General features: G+C 37.3%; 1 non-coding gene across 1 annotated transcript; it reads left to right on the top strand.

Annotated features, from left to right (window-relative positions):
* Window positions 1–12,036: 12,036 nt before the first annotated feature.
* On the top strand, window positions 12,037–12,143 carry LOC128286065 (small nucleolar RNA R71). The gene has a single exon (XR_008276610.1). It is a non-coding gene; the product is annotated as a small nucleolar RNA R71 (small nucleolar RNA).
* Window positions 12,144–14,131: the final 1,988 nt, after the last annotated feature.

Below are 14,131 nucleotides of genomic sequence, written 5' to 3'. Positions count from 1 at the left end.
AGGGTGGATGTAGTTGGCATGCCATAGGATTGAAAGAGTTCAGGGATTCTTCGACCTCGAGTCGATGAGACACTTAGTGTGTCCTATTTACTTCGAATAGATTCGATGAGGCGTTGGTCGCCACTTTGCTTCGGCTTAGCCGATGAGACGTTGGTCGTCACTTATTTGCTTCGAACTATCCGATGAGGCGTTGGTCGCCATTCTGGTGTGTTTGGTTAGATCCGTGTATCCGCCAAAGTCCAAGTCATGTTAATAGGGGAAAATAAGTGAAATAATAAAATCAAATGAATTTGATTAATCGAGCTATCGAATAAAATGAGAAAGTGATAGTGTAAGATGAAATGTAAGATTAAATTTGTAAAGAGATTGAATGCATAAACCAAAGGTTTATGAAATGTTTATATTTGAAATGTGAATTGAATAATTATATGTGGTTGAGAGATGAATCAAAGGTTCATGAGTTAATTGAAATCTCATCGATGATTTATTGGATTTAACATTGGAAATGATATAATGGAAATATGATAGTTTGGTATGAATTTAAATGTATGATTTGCTAATTATATATGTATGTTATGATATTTTATTGTTGTTATAATTTGAATTATGATAATACTACTGAGTATTTCCAATACTCAGCGTACGGTTGTTTCCCGTGCGTAGGTTAGGTAAAGTTGAAGTTCAGTCAAGCATCCGAATCAATCCCAGCCTCAGCTCAATTTGGTGATGCATTTATCTTTTAGATATGTTGCATGTACTAGGTTTTGTGTTTGTCACTTGTAAATGTTTTATATTTTGAATGTAAATGTGGTGCATAATCCTTAAGAGGTAATGAAATGAATGAATGAGAATTTGCTAAGTTTGAAAGGTTTGATGAATGTTATTTGATCAAGATTTATAAGAAAATGTTTTGGGCATGAATTAGGTGTGTTTAGTATGTGAAAATAGCTTTAAAATGGTCAAAAATCATGTTTTCACACGGCCAAGTCACATAGGCGTGTGCCCAGGCCGTGTGGAAAAGTCAGAATTGGCCATAGGTTAGTTCCACGGCCGTGTGAATAAGTCAGAATCTGCCCATGGGTAGGCCACACAGGCATGTCCCAGGCCACACGGGCATGTGCCCCTATCTTTAAGGAAAAAATTCTAAAGTTGTCAGTTTAGTTCTGAATCACTTCTAAAACATATATTGGGCCCCGTAGGCCCATATTAAGGAATTTAAGATGAAATTTGATAAGAATTGATCTATAATGTAAAGTTTATGACTCGATTTTGTAAAAAAGTTAGTGTATAAGTCCGATAATGCCTCGTAGCCCTATTCCGGTGACGACTTGGGGTTGGGGGGTGTTACAATTCAACAATAATGGGTTATGGGTTAATATTGAGGGTAAATCAATGCATGGCTTGTTAGGCTCAAGGGGGTTCACTAAGGGATAATTATGAGGGTAGACTTTTACGGAGTAAGTGGGTTAAACCTAAGTGCCTTTATCATCTCGACATATCAAATCAAATGGTGTGGTTTTGACATGCATAATCGAAGCAAGTTCTAGAATAACAAATCAATATTGACGCACTCATAGCAACAATAAGAGTGAGCATGAAAGAAATAATATATGCTCTAAAGGCTCAAAATCTCACAAAAATTATGGCTTTTTGATGTTAAACCTGTAAATTTCAACTCAAGATAATACCTAAACTTAGGGAAACAACCTAAAAAATTTTAATTCTCAAAAATTAACTTATCATGCTTGATTCTTTAATTCCTTAAATTTTAAATAATCAACGCATAAATGCCTATGTTTTAATTCAAGACATATCAATAAAAATCACAAATTAATCAAAATTTATTCTAATAGTGATATGAGTGAGACAAAATTCAGGGATTTTTCTGACAATGATATAAATAACCCCCTCACACTTACGATGTACATTGTCCTCAATGTACAAAGATAGGTTTACTGAAAAATATAGATATAAGATCATAAGATAGGGAGAGAAGTGAAATTTCCTAAATGTTAAATGGAGTCCTTGAATTGGAAAATAATCGGCTAAGGCAAGGGTGAGATTTGGAGGAGGATACTCCGGTGGTGGTAGAGGTTATTAGTCCACAAGTCCTGCGCCAAAAGAATATTATAACTGGTGGTAGCTATGGTCGTGGTCGAGCAGGGCATGGCAGTCGTGGAGGACCTTTTCTAGTGGAGGTGCAACTTCCTAAGTAATAGTGAGCTTTGGAGCTCTTTATAACTGCGATAGAATCATTAACTCTTTAGGAAATATAAAGTAGCATGATTACTCATAAAGAAATGGCCGAAAATATAAATTACATAATATAAATTATAAAACCTAAAAATAAAGTAAAAATAGTATTAAAGATAAAATAAAAAGTAAATTAAAAAGATAATGATAAAAATAAAAATATCTTCAAAAATCCTCATCGCCAGATGGTTCGCGAGGTGGGCGTGGCGATGAGATGTGAAGGTGCTCACAAATCTGATGTAAGGTTGCATTAATGTGATCAAATCGTTGAAAACATTGCTGCTCGAATCGTGTGAGACGCTCAGAGATGTCAGAGAGTGAAGATGTGAAGGTGCTCACAAATCTGATGTAAGGTTGCATTAATGTGATCAAATCATTGAAAACATTGCTGCTCGAATCGTGTGAGACGCTCAGAGATGTCAGAGAGTGAAGATGTGAAGGTGCTCACAAATCTGATGTAAGGTTGCATTAATGTGATCAAATCGTTGAAAACATTGCTGCTCGAATCGTGTGAGATGCTCAGAGATGTCAGAGAGTGAAGCAGCCGCATGAACTGGGAAATGAATAGGTGGTGGCTAAGAGGGTGGATCCTCGTGAGGTGGTGGCACATCTGACCGATGAGTGTGAGGGAGGATGCTTGCGTCGCTGTGTTGAGGAGACCGAAGTACTGCGCCAAGCGAGTCACATAAGGGCCGATGGAAATGACTCCCTTCCTATGCCGTTCTGCCTGATGTCGAATGGTGAAGGCGATGAAATAAGCAAGGTCGAATATGTAACGCCCCCTTTACCCGAGACCGTCGCCGGAGTCGAGCACGAGGCATTACTAAACTTATTTGAGCACTTAAACAAATTCAAACAATTTATATCACACTTTCCAGACAAGCTGTCCAACTGTGTCATAGTTGCTAAATAATTCATATCTCGAGTTATAAAACTCGAAATCCAAATCCGTAAATTTTCTCTGAATTTATACTCATATATCTACTTACCAATTTTTTTCTAGAATTTTTGGTCAAGCCAATTAGTACAGTTTATTATTTAAAATCTCCCCTGTTTCAGGGTTTGACTACTCTGACCTTTGTGTATTACGAATCAGATATCTCTCTGTACAGAGGTTCAATGACTATGCTGTTTGTCTCTAATAAAACTAAACTCAATAAGGAATCTGTACATATAAAGTATGACTTCTAATTATCTTTGTAAAATTTATGGTGAATTTCCAAAGTCAGAACAGGGGATCCAGAAATTGCTCTGGCCCTGTTTCACAAAAATTTAAACATCTCATAAAATATAGCTCATATACCTGTTTTGCTTCTTCCGTATGAAAATAGACTCATCGAGATTCGATTCCATAATTTATTCATTATTTAATTCCATTTCTACTATTTTTAGTGATTTTTCAAAGTCAAACTACTGCTACTTACCGAAAACTATTTTAGTACAAATATTGTTAACTAGTTTATAACATCTTTACTTCAATTCATTCAAACTCTATACATGCCATATAAATCTTCAAACATAAAACAAAAGCTACCGAATTGATCTGGATAGTGTGCTTTGTTGTGTTGATCCGATCTACCCACTTCACTTCAAGTCAATCTACATAAAAATATTAAACACACACAAGTAAGCTTATTGAAGCTTAGTAAGTTCATAGGTTAAAAGTAATGCTTACCAAACATAATATTTCCAAACAATACCAAAACATTTACTAAAGTTTCCTGCGATTCACAACCATTGTTATAATAATTCACATAGTTGAGCTCAACAAGAATAACTACTCAATCTCTTTCATTTGGATCACTTCTCTTTATTTCTTATAATCAAATTAGGAAACGGCTTACGAAATTGAGTACGTCGTTGCTCAATGCCACGATTCACAACTCAGTATGGTTTTCCTCATTGAAATACCATACCTACATTTTTTAACTCGGTATGGGAAATGCCATACCTACATTTCTTAACTCAGATGGATTTGATAATACCATACCTACATTTCATGATTTCAAGATGGATAATACCATACCTACATTTCACAACTCAGATGGATGATACCATACCTACATTTCACACTTTGCCATGGAACAACCATGGTCTTATCCATCAATTCATCACACGTCACGATACTGAACGTACTCAATCCTGCGTTTTTCCTAATTTGCATTTCCACATTTATTCTTTCATTAACAAAATCTACACAATCCCACAACAAATTAGTATATAATAACACATTATATACTTCAATCATTCACAAATAAACATCTAATTTCAACCATATGAACTTACCCGCTAATTTGTAGAAGATATTGAAATTTTGGGACTATTCCGCAACTTTTTCTTTTCCTCGTTCTTCTTTGGATTCTTGATCTATAATATAAAATATTTCTACTCATTAGCATTTATTTGATTTCTATTTCACTTCACAATTTATGCTGTTCAAATTTCGAAATTGCACTTTTACCCCAAAATTTATAGTTTTCACAATTTAGTCCCTACTCAATTCACCCATCAATTGAACTAATTTTTCTCAATTAACACTTTATTTTATCATTATAAACTATTTCAAAACCTTTTATATTCTTAATTTCAACAGCAACCTTCAATTCACAACTTTTTCACAATTAGGTCCTAAATATCATTTCCTATCAAAATCACTTAATAAAACCACCTTAATATGAAATTAGAACTTAAATTTCATAATAATTCATCATAAAATTCCTTATCCATCCAGGGTAACTTCCAATTTCACCCATAAAATCAAAAACTAATGAATTCTACAAGTGGACCTAATTGTAAAAGTCATAAAAACATAAAATTATCAAGAAAAAGCAAGAATTAGACTCACATGATGTAAAAATATGAAAAACCAGCTTTCTCCAGACCTTCTATGGCGTTTTGGCTGAGAAATTATGAAGAAAATGTCTAGATTTTTCAATTACATCATTATTTAACTATTAACTTTTATCTATTTCCAATTTTGCCCTTGTTCACATTATTTTCTTGCTTATTTCATACCCAAACCGTCCAGCCATTAACCTTTGGGTCTAATTGCTCTTTAAATCCATCTTTTTAAATACTTAAGCTATTTACTCACAATTTAACAAATTTTGTGCTATTTTCAATTTAATCCTTTTCAATTAATTAGCCATCCAAACGTTAAAATTTTCTAACGAAACTTTAATACTAACTCAATGACACTCCATAAATATTTATAAAAATATTTATAGCTCGATTTTCAACTTTGAGGTCTCAATACCTCATTTTTGACCCGTTTGACCTAATAAATTCTTTTAATTCACTAATTTCACCATTTCACAAATTCTTCTAAATTCTTACTTGACTCATAAATATTAAATTACTATCTTGTTCAATCTTATTTGTCGAATTTAGTGATCTCAAATCACCATTTCCGACACCACTGAAAATTAGGCCGTTACAGAATACGTGCCCATGTGCCATGCTTCATAAAAAAATACGTCATTAGTGTTGACAACGCCGGTGCTCTCTCGCCGTCCTGTCAGGGTGTGGGCTAGGATGGCGTGTAAGTATCTCAAGGATGGGGCCAGAGTTGCTGCCTTGCAGTGGCTAGGGTCATAAGTGGCCGAAGCAGGGACTAGGGCCTTCCAGCAATTTGAAGACGAATAGTGGATGTGGCGATGGAAGCAGTCGAAGTCGTAGTCGTCCATGAACTCCTCCGTATATAGTTCTAAGGCGACACCGAACTCAGGCAGGCTCAACTGGCAAACTAAACTGCCGAGACGGAACTAGACCGTTCCAGGATCATCAAATTCTGTTATAACGACTTGAAGGTGAAAGGTCAAACAAAGTTCGAGTGTGAGCTCGAGGCACGTCGGCTCGATGATCTCGAAGAAGAGCCCCCACAGGTCAGTATTTAGGAGAGCTCGGACTGCGTCAACGAGTTGGATCTGCTCTAGGATGGTCCAATCAATGCAACGGCCCACACCTAGGGGTCAGACCCGTAGTATCTGAAAGAGTTCCTCTTGTGGTCCTGGTGGAAATTGGAGGAATGGGTGTCGAATCTCGATGGTAGGACCCGAGGAGGATGCTGCTCCTTTTCGCTTCTTCGAGGTGAGGATGGCAGTTTTCTTACCATATGGATTTAACATGGTATAAGACTAATGAACGACGGTGGTGCTTGACAGAAGAAGAGTGCAGCATCAATGAGCGGTGGATGGCAGCGGTGGTGGTGCAGGTGCGACGGCTACGAGCATGGGTAGTGAAGCCGTGTGATTCACAGTGATGGAGCGCAAGGGTGAGAAGAGGGGAAAGAGAGGCAAGAGAAGGGAGAAAATGGCAGAAGAAAAGAGAGTTAGGGGTGGCCAGTCGATGGGGGGAAAGATTGCGGCAGCTAGGGTTAGGGTTTTTGGGGAAAGAGGATGATGAATAGTGGGGGTTTATATAAATTTTGGGGCACACGGTCGTGGGGCATGCCCATGTGCCCTTATTTTAGCCCGTGTGTTTCGTGATTTTCAAATTTAGGCATGTCTAGAATTCCGCAAACGCCCGTGTTCCTTGGGCGTATTGGTGCACACGACCGTGTCGCACGGCACACGTCCTGCTTTGTTCGCTTCTCCCACGCCCGTGTATATATGTGCACGCCCGTGTTATGTTGACAATTTTCATCACGGGTGTTGGGCAAGGGCGTGTCGTGTGCCCGTGTTAATTTTTCAGTTTATACCACGGCTTATAGACACGATCGTGTCACACGCCCGTGTTGATTTGGCAGGATTGCCCACGGCCATGTCACCCGATCGTGGCAACGTATCAATTCCATTTTGGGGAAAAATTTTACTCTGTTTTCACAAGGTCGTATAGCATGGTAGTGTCACCGCCCGTGGTATGAGCACGGCCTAAAGCACGCCTTTGTGCTTGGCCGTGTGGATTTGGAAAACCTGTGTTCAATGTAACACCCCTCGCCCATATCTGACGTCGAGACATGGTTCGAGGTGTTACCTGACTTAACTCAATCAACTATACAAAATCGAGCGGTAAAATTTTGATAAATTTTAAAACTTTTACTTTCATAAGCAATTAGTTCCTTGAATAGGCTTATGAGGCCCAAAACATACATTCGAGACGATTTAGACTTAACTAAGAATTTAAGAAAAACTTGGTGAAATTCATGCTTTAGGGTTCCACACGCCTGTGTGACTCGGGACGCGCCCACGTCCTCAGCCTATGTCTGACATTGACTTTAGGGCATGGCCATGACACACGCCCTTGTGGCCTACCCGTAGGCAATACTGACTTATAGACACGGCTATGGCACACGCCCGTGTAGCCTAACTGTGGACAATACTGATTTAAAAGTTTAAGTGCAGGGAGACACACGGCCATAACACACACCTATGGGTGTGAGCCGTGTGTCACACACGGTCTAATCACACGCCCGTGTGTCTTGCCCGTGTGGACAAACAAAGCTATCTTCCAAGCCATTTTGTTACCCAATTTGCACAACCTACACAAGATCTTTTCAATATGCTAATTCCATCCCAAAAAACATCAATTCATCCATAGAAAGAACATCATATACATTTTCCAAAATGAATAATAGCCATTATCTAGGCTTAATACAAAATGAAGGGCTTTTATCTTAAGCCAATATACATAAACAATTCTCAATAATGGAACTCCTTAGTCTAACCTTATACATGCCATAATCAAAAATATAAATCCAACTATACTGAGTATTACAGCTGATAGTGTGATCGATATCTCTGACTTCAAGGGATCCTTGAGAAAAATGGCAGTACTGAAAGAAAAGGGAAGGAAAAAGAGTAAGCATAAAGCTTAGTAAGTTGCATATAAATATATACACAACAACAACTTCACCATTTATCAATTATGCTCATAGCTCAAAGGTAAGTATAAACTGGACTTACTCATTACCATTAACTCAATCATATTTTCTAATCGAGCACATTACCCATGCCTACCAAATAGGTACTTGTAACACTTACAACATTATCATACTTTCCTTATTAAATCTCTTTCTTAACTCTTAAATTTGAACCTTTTGGAATACTACTAGATATTCTATAAGCCTCAAACATGGGTTAAGTTGCCGCTGCCATGTCCCAGACATGGTCTTACGCTGGCTATCTCCATCGAGGCCAATGCCATGTCCCAGACATGGTCTTACACTAGTTCTCGTGTATATGTGCTGATGTATATCCCAAACATGTCTTACACTAGCACGAAACTTAGCCGATGCATGTCCCAGACACGTCTTACACTGGCTATCATCATCGAGGCTGATGCATGTCCCAGACATGTCTTACACTAGCATTCATCTCTACGCCGATGCCATGTCCCAAACATGGTCTTACACTGGCTATCATAATGTGGCTGATGCATGTCCCAGACACGTCTTACACTAGCCCTAGTCTCAATGCCGGTTCCATGTCCCAGACATGGTCTTATACTGGTTCTCACATAACCCAATGTCATGGCATGAATATCTGGTTTGTTTCCTGGGGTTCTTATTGGATCTTTCGACTTTCTCGATCATAAATACATATACTTAGTTCAAATTCTAGAAACTCATGCTATATCAAATCAATAACAATCGAATACATGCATTTAACGATATAGTTGTATTATTTACATACAACTTACCTCGGCTTACAAAAAGTACTTGACTAGTCGGCTTAATCAGATTGCTTGGCTTGGCCCTAGTCTAGGCTCAGTTTTGGGAAATCTTGATCTATAATAACAAAATGCACTCATTCAGTCATTAAACACAATTAGGCTATCTAAAATTTACATCTTTGGTGAAATGACCATTTTGCCCCTAGACTTTAGCAAAATGACAATTTTACCCCCATGCTCAAAATTTGATTTTTATCGAATTTCTTTGTATTTAAAGCCTAGATAAACTCTTTTTACTACTAGAGCAACCCTAAATTCTCACTATTTCACACACTTATTACTTAATTTGCGACTTATGCAAAATAGTTCTTTTAGGTGTTTTCATGCTAACACCCTTCATAAAAGTTGTTTATAACACAACTAGGACTCATATTCCTCCATAAAAACTCAGAATATACCACAAATAAATCCATGGTAAAATCTTAAACTCTTGACCATTTTGTAAGATATCACCCTCATTTGAAAGCTCATGCTTCAAGGGTCTCAAAAGTGTAAAAAATTTGAAGAAAACTAATTAAAATCACTTACTTATGAGTGCTTTAAGTTGCTGAAAATTTTTGAACTTTCAAACCTCAATATTTGATGATATTTTCGGTCAACAAGGAAGAATGAGTGAGGGAAAAATAAAAACTAGGCTTCTAGGCATTAATTTATTACATATGAGGTCATCAAAATACCTAACATGTTGACCATCTATTTTCTTGTCTTATGGCCGGCCAACCTATTCCAATAGGGTCTAAATGCCCTTTAAATACTCCTAATTTTAATTTTCTATCTACTTGGCACCTTTGGGTACTAAAATGTAACTTTTGTCTTTTATGCGATTTAGTCCTTTTTCGCAATCGGGCTTGAAAATATTAAAATTAACTCACCAAATTTTTCATGCACTAATATAATCGTACTATAACCTTATAAAAATAATAAAAATAATTCTTCTATCCTCGAATTTGTAGCCTCAAGACCATTGTTCCGACTAGGCCCTAAATCGAGCTGTTACGTTCAAGGACTCAGTTAATAATTTAGATGTTAAAAAACTAAAATTTTAACAAAATCAACACTGTTAGTGCTCGGGTTGCCTCTCGAGAAGTAATTATTTATAGTCTAAGCTTGACTTACCTCACTTTCGTGTGATTACAGTGGATTGAGGAGTTGAAACTCCTCACCTCTGCTATCAATTTTATCAAAATAAGGTTTGAGTCGAGTATTAATTACCTTAAAAGTTTCGAATACAGTATGTGTTACCTCGACTATAACATGTGAGAAGATGTTCATTACCGTGAAGGGAGTCACTCTATTCGTATTATGCTCTAAAGTAGCAATTCGGGGCTCATTTTCATGTAACAATACTTTGTCTCCAACTTTAATTTGCTTTGTTTCATCCCTATACTCATCGTGGTGTCGCTTCGATTTTTTGTGTGCTTTTGGTTTCTCCTTGACAGGTGTTCGCCATTCATCTGAAGTCTTCGTTCTTAATGAGTCGGCCTGTTTTCGTGGCATAGATTAGGCTCCATCACGTTCTTCCTAAGGGGCTCCTGCAAAGAAGTTTGAGTTGTAACGTTATTTAAATTTACCAAGCTTAAAGAATCATCTCAATTGCTAGATATTTTAGCAGAATCACGAGCTTGGAGAGTGATCGTGTCATCGCCTACATGAAGTGTCAATTCTCCTGTACCAACGTCAATAATAGTTCTAGCAGTTGCTAAAAAGGGTCGTCCTAAAATCAAAGGTATGTTACTATCCTCTTCCATATCTAGAACAACAAAGTCTACTGGGTATATAAATTTATCGATTTTAACAAGAACATCTTCAATGATACCCCTAGGAAATCTAATGATTTTATCAGCCAATTGAATGCTCATCCTAGTTTGTTTGGGTTTCCCAAGACTTAGTTGTTTAAACATTTTATAGGGCATGACATTAATACTAGCCCCTAAATCAGCCAAAGCATTGTTAACATTTAAACTACCAATTAAACAAGGAATCGTAAAACTCCTTAGATCTTTCAACTTGTTGGGTAGCTTATTTTGTAGAATGGCTAAGCAAACTGCGTTCAACTCTACATGCGGTGCCTCATCCAACTTCCTCTTATTCGCTGAAAGCTCCTTTAAAAATTTAACTGCATTCGACATCTGCGAAAGAGCTTCAATAAACGGTAAATTAATATGTAATTTCTTTAATAATTTAAGGAATTTACCAAATTGTTCATCCGTGTGGTCTTTCCTTGTCGCACTGGGGTATGGCACACGAGGTTTGTACTCTCTACTTACCAATTTTTGCTCATTGTGGTCCACCTTACCTTTACCTTTACTTACCACAATTTCTTGCCTCGGTTCTGGTTTAGGTTCAACTAACCCTTCCTTATCTCAAACGGTAATCGCATTGAGTTAGTCCCTTGGGTTTGATTCAGTATTACTCGGCAAGCTACCTTGTGGCCGTTCAGAGATTAGTTTGGCAAGTTGGCCTATCTGGGTTTCGAGCCCTTGGATCGACACTTGTTGATTTTTAAGTGCTATCTCGGTATTCTCAAAATGAGTTTCTGACATCGAGATAAATTTTGTTAGCATCTCTTCAAGGTTCAGCTTCTTTTCCTGCTGGTAAAGTGGTTGTTGAAAACCTGGGGGATGTTGTGGCCTTTGATTTCCTTGACCATCCCACGAGAAATTGGGATGGTTCCTCCAACCTACATTATAATTGTTACTGTATGGGTTATTTTGAGGTCTAGAATTATTATTACCCATATATTGAACTTGTTCCTCCTCGATGCTAGGGTTGAAAGATTGATATTCTGTGTGCACTCCTCTTTCATTTGCATCGTACCACATCACTGGATGTACCTGAATAGAACCATATAAACCCTCAATCTTTTTATTTAAAAGTTCTATCTGGTTAGATAGCATAGTGACTGCGTCGAGGTTGAAAACACCGACTGCTTTTGCCGGCTTTGTTCTCATGACTTGCCACTGATAGTTATTTGGTGACATCTCTTCAATAAATTCGTGAGCCTCTTCAGGTGTTTTGTTGTTTAAGGTACCACCGGCGGCTGCGTCAATAAGTTGCCATGTTGAGGGGTTCACACCGTTGTAAAAAGTCTGAACCTGCAACCATAGAGGTAACCCATGGTGAAGGAAAATTCTCAATAGATCATTGTATCTCTCCCATGCATCATAGAGTGTTTCTAGATCCATCTGCACAAAAGAAGAGATATCATTCCTCAATTTAGCAGTTTTAGCCGGCGAAAAATATTTAAGTAAAAAATTTTTGGTCATTTGTTTCCAAGTAGTGATTGACCCTCGTGGTAATGAGTTCAACCACTGTTTAGCCTTATTCCTTAATGAAAAGGGAAATAACCGAAGGTGAATGGCATCATAAAAAACGCCATTGATTTTAAAAGTGTCGCAGAACTCCAGAATATTCGCTAAATGAGTGTTTGGATCATTATCCTGCAAACCATCAAACTGAACAAACTGTTGTATCATTTGAATCTTGTTAAGTTTCAGTTCAAAATTATTTGCAGCAATAGCAGGCCTAACTATACTCGATTCAGCTCCTGTTAAATTAGGTTTAGCATAATCATACATAGTATGAGGAGCAAGATTCTGATTTATTGGATCTGTGGCAACCACATGAGGTAGCTGATTATTATGATTTTCAGCAATCCCCTCGGTTGTGGTTTGACTATCGTCCTCCTGCCCTTTCTCTATGTATTGTAGGCTTCGCCTTACTTCTTTTCTATTTCTGCAAGCTATGCTTTCGATCTCACTATCAAAAAGTAATGGTCCTGACAAGTTTCTTCTAGTCATAAACTATAAAAACCTACCAGAAGTAAATAAAAGAAAATTTAGTAATATAAACAAAATAAAAATAAAAATAAAAATTAAATTACAATAAAATAAATGGCTAAAGTAATAAAAATTAAGCGTTCCCAATATCTTAGTTCCCCGGCAACGGCGCCAAAAACTTGGTGTATGAGTGATAAGTTTTATATTTATGATTGATCGTACTTGAAAACTAACTATTATCACGATAAAGGCAAGCGCACCTATCGAACAATAGTATAGCTTATAGCAAGACCGGAATGTCGAACTCACAGGAACTAAAAGTACTAGTATTAACCTTCTTTTTATTATCTAGCCTAAAAATAAGGGGATTTGCTTTATCTAAACTAATTAACTAAACTAAGAATGCACAGGAAGTAAATTGGGGAAATACTTTTGGGAAAACTAATTGATTTAGACAATACCCAAGGAAGAATCCACCTAGACTTCACTTGTTATTTGACTCTGAATTAGACGATTTATTCACTTGACTTGATCCGTAGAAATCCCTAATTTATATTATTATCTCTCTCGAGACTAACAACGTCTAACCCTAGGTTGATTAATTGAAATCTCTTTCTAATTAAAACCCCTAGTGTTGCATTAATTCGATCTATGGATTCCCTTATTAGGTTTGACCCTAATCTGGTAGATTTATGTCGCCCTATGTCTAGGGGTGCAATCAACTCCGCTTAATTATGCTAGATCTACTCTTAGACAGGGACTTTTGCTCCTCTGAATAAGCACATCGATACTTGAATCAATATCCTGAAATATTAAAGCAAGAATTAAGAACACATAATTAAGAACAAATCAAGTATTTATCATATAATTCAGAAATTAACAAGATCCGTCTTAGGTTTCATCCCCCTTAGGTATTTTGGGGATTTAGTTCATATGTGTAAAAGAGAACATCTCAGAAGAATAATGATAACAAGACATAAAGAAAACCCAAAAACCCCTGAAGGAAATTGAAGGGAGATCTTCAATCTTGAAGGAGAATCCGGCTTCTGAGATGGATCAATCGGCTTTCTTCGAGTAATTCCATGCCTCCTACTCTGTGTGTCTTTTTTAGGTACCTCTTGGGGTGTTTATATAGGCTTTAGAATGCTTCAAAACCCTCAAGAGTGACTTTTTCCGAATAGGACTAGACTTTGGCTCGACAGGGACACGCCCGTGTGACACAGCCATGTGGTGTGGCTTAGGCCGTGTTATAATCTGTTAAATAGACATGGATGTGTGGTCTACCCGTGTGAAGAAGTCCAAGCCGTGTTGATTTCCCACGTTGACCCATTTTCTCCATTTTTGGCCCGTTTCTCGCTCTTTTTACTCTCCTATGCTCACCTAAGTATAAAACATGAAATTAAAGGATTAGGAGCATCGAATTCCAC

Source organism: Gossypium arboreum, chromosome 12 (genome assembly GCF_025698485.1).
Source record: "Gossypium arboreum isolate Shixiya-1 chromosome 12, ASM2569848v2, whole genome shotgun sequence".
NCBI classification, from domain to species: domain Eukaryota; kingdom Viridiplantae; phylum Streptophyta; class Magnoliopsida; order Malvales; family Malvaceae; genus Gossypium; species Gossypium arboreum.
The sequence above is the reverse complement of the archived record's forward strand: the minus strand, read 5'-3'. Positions and strand labels throughout refer to the sequence as shown.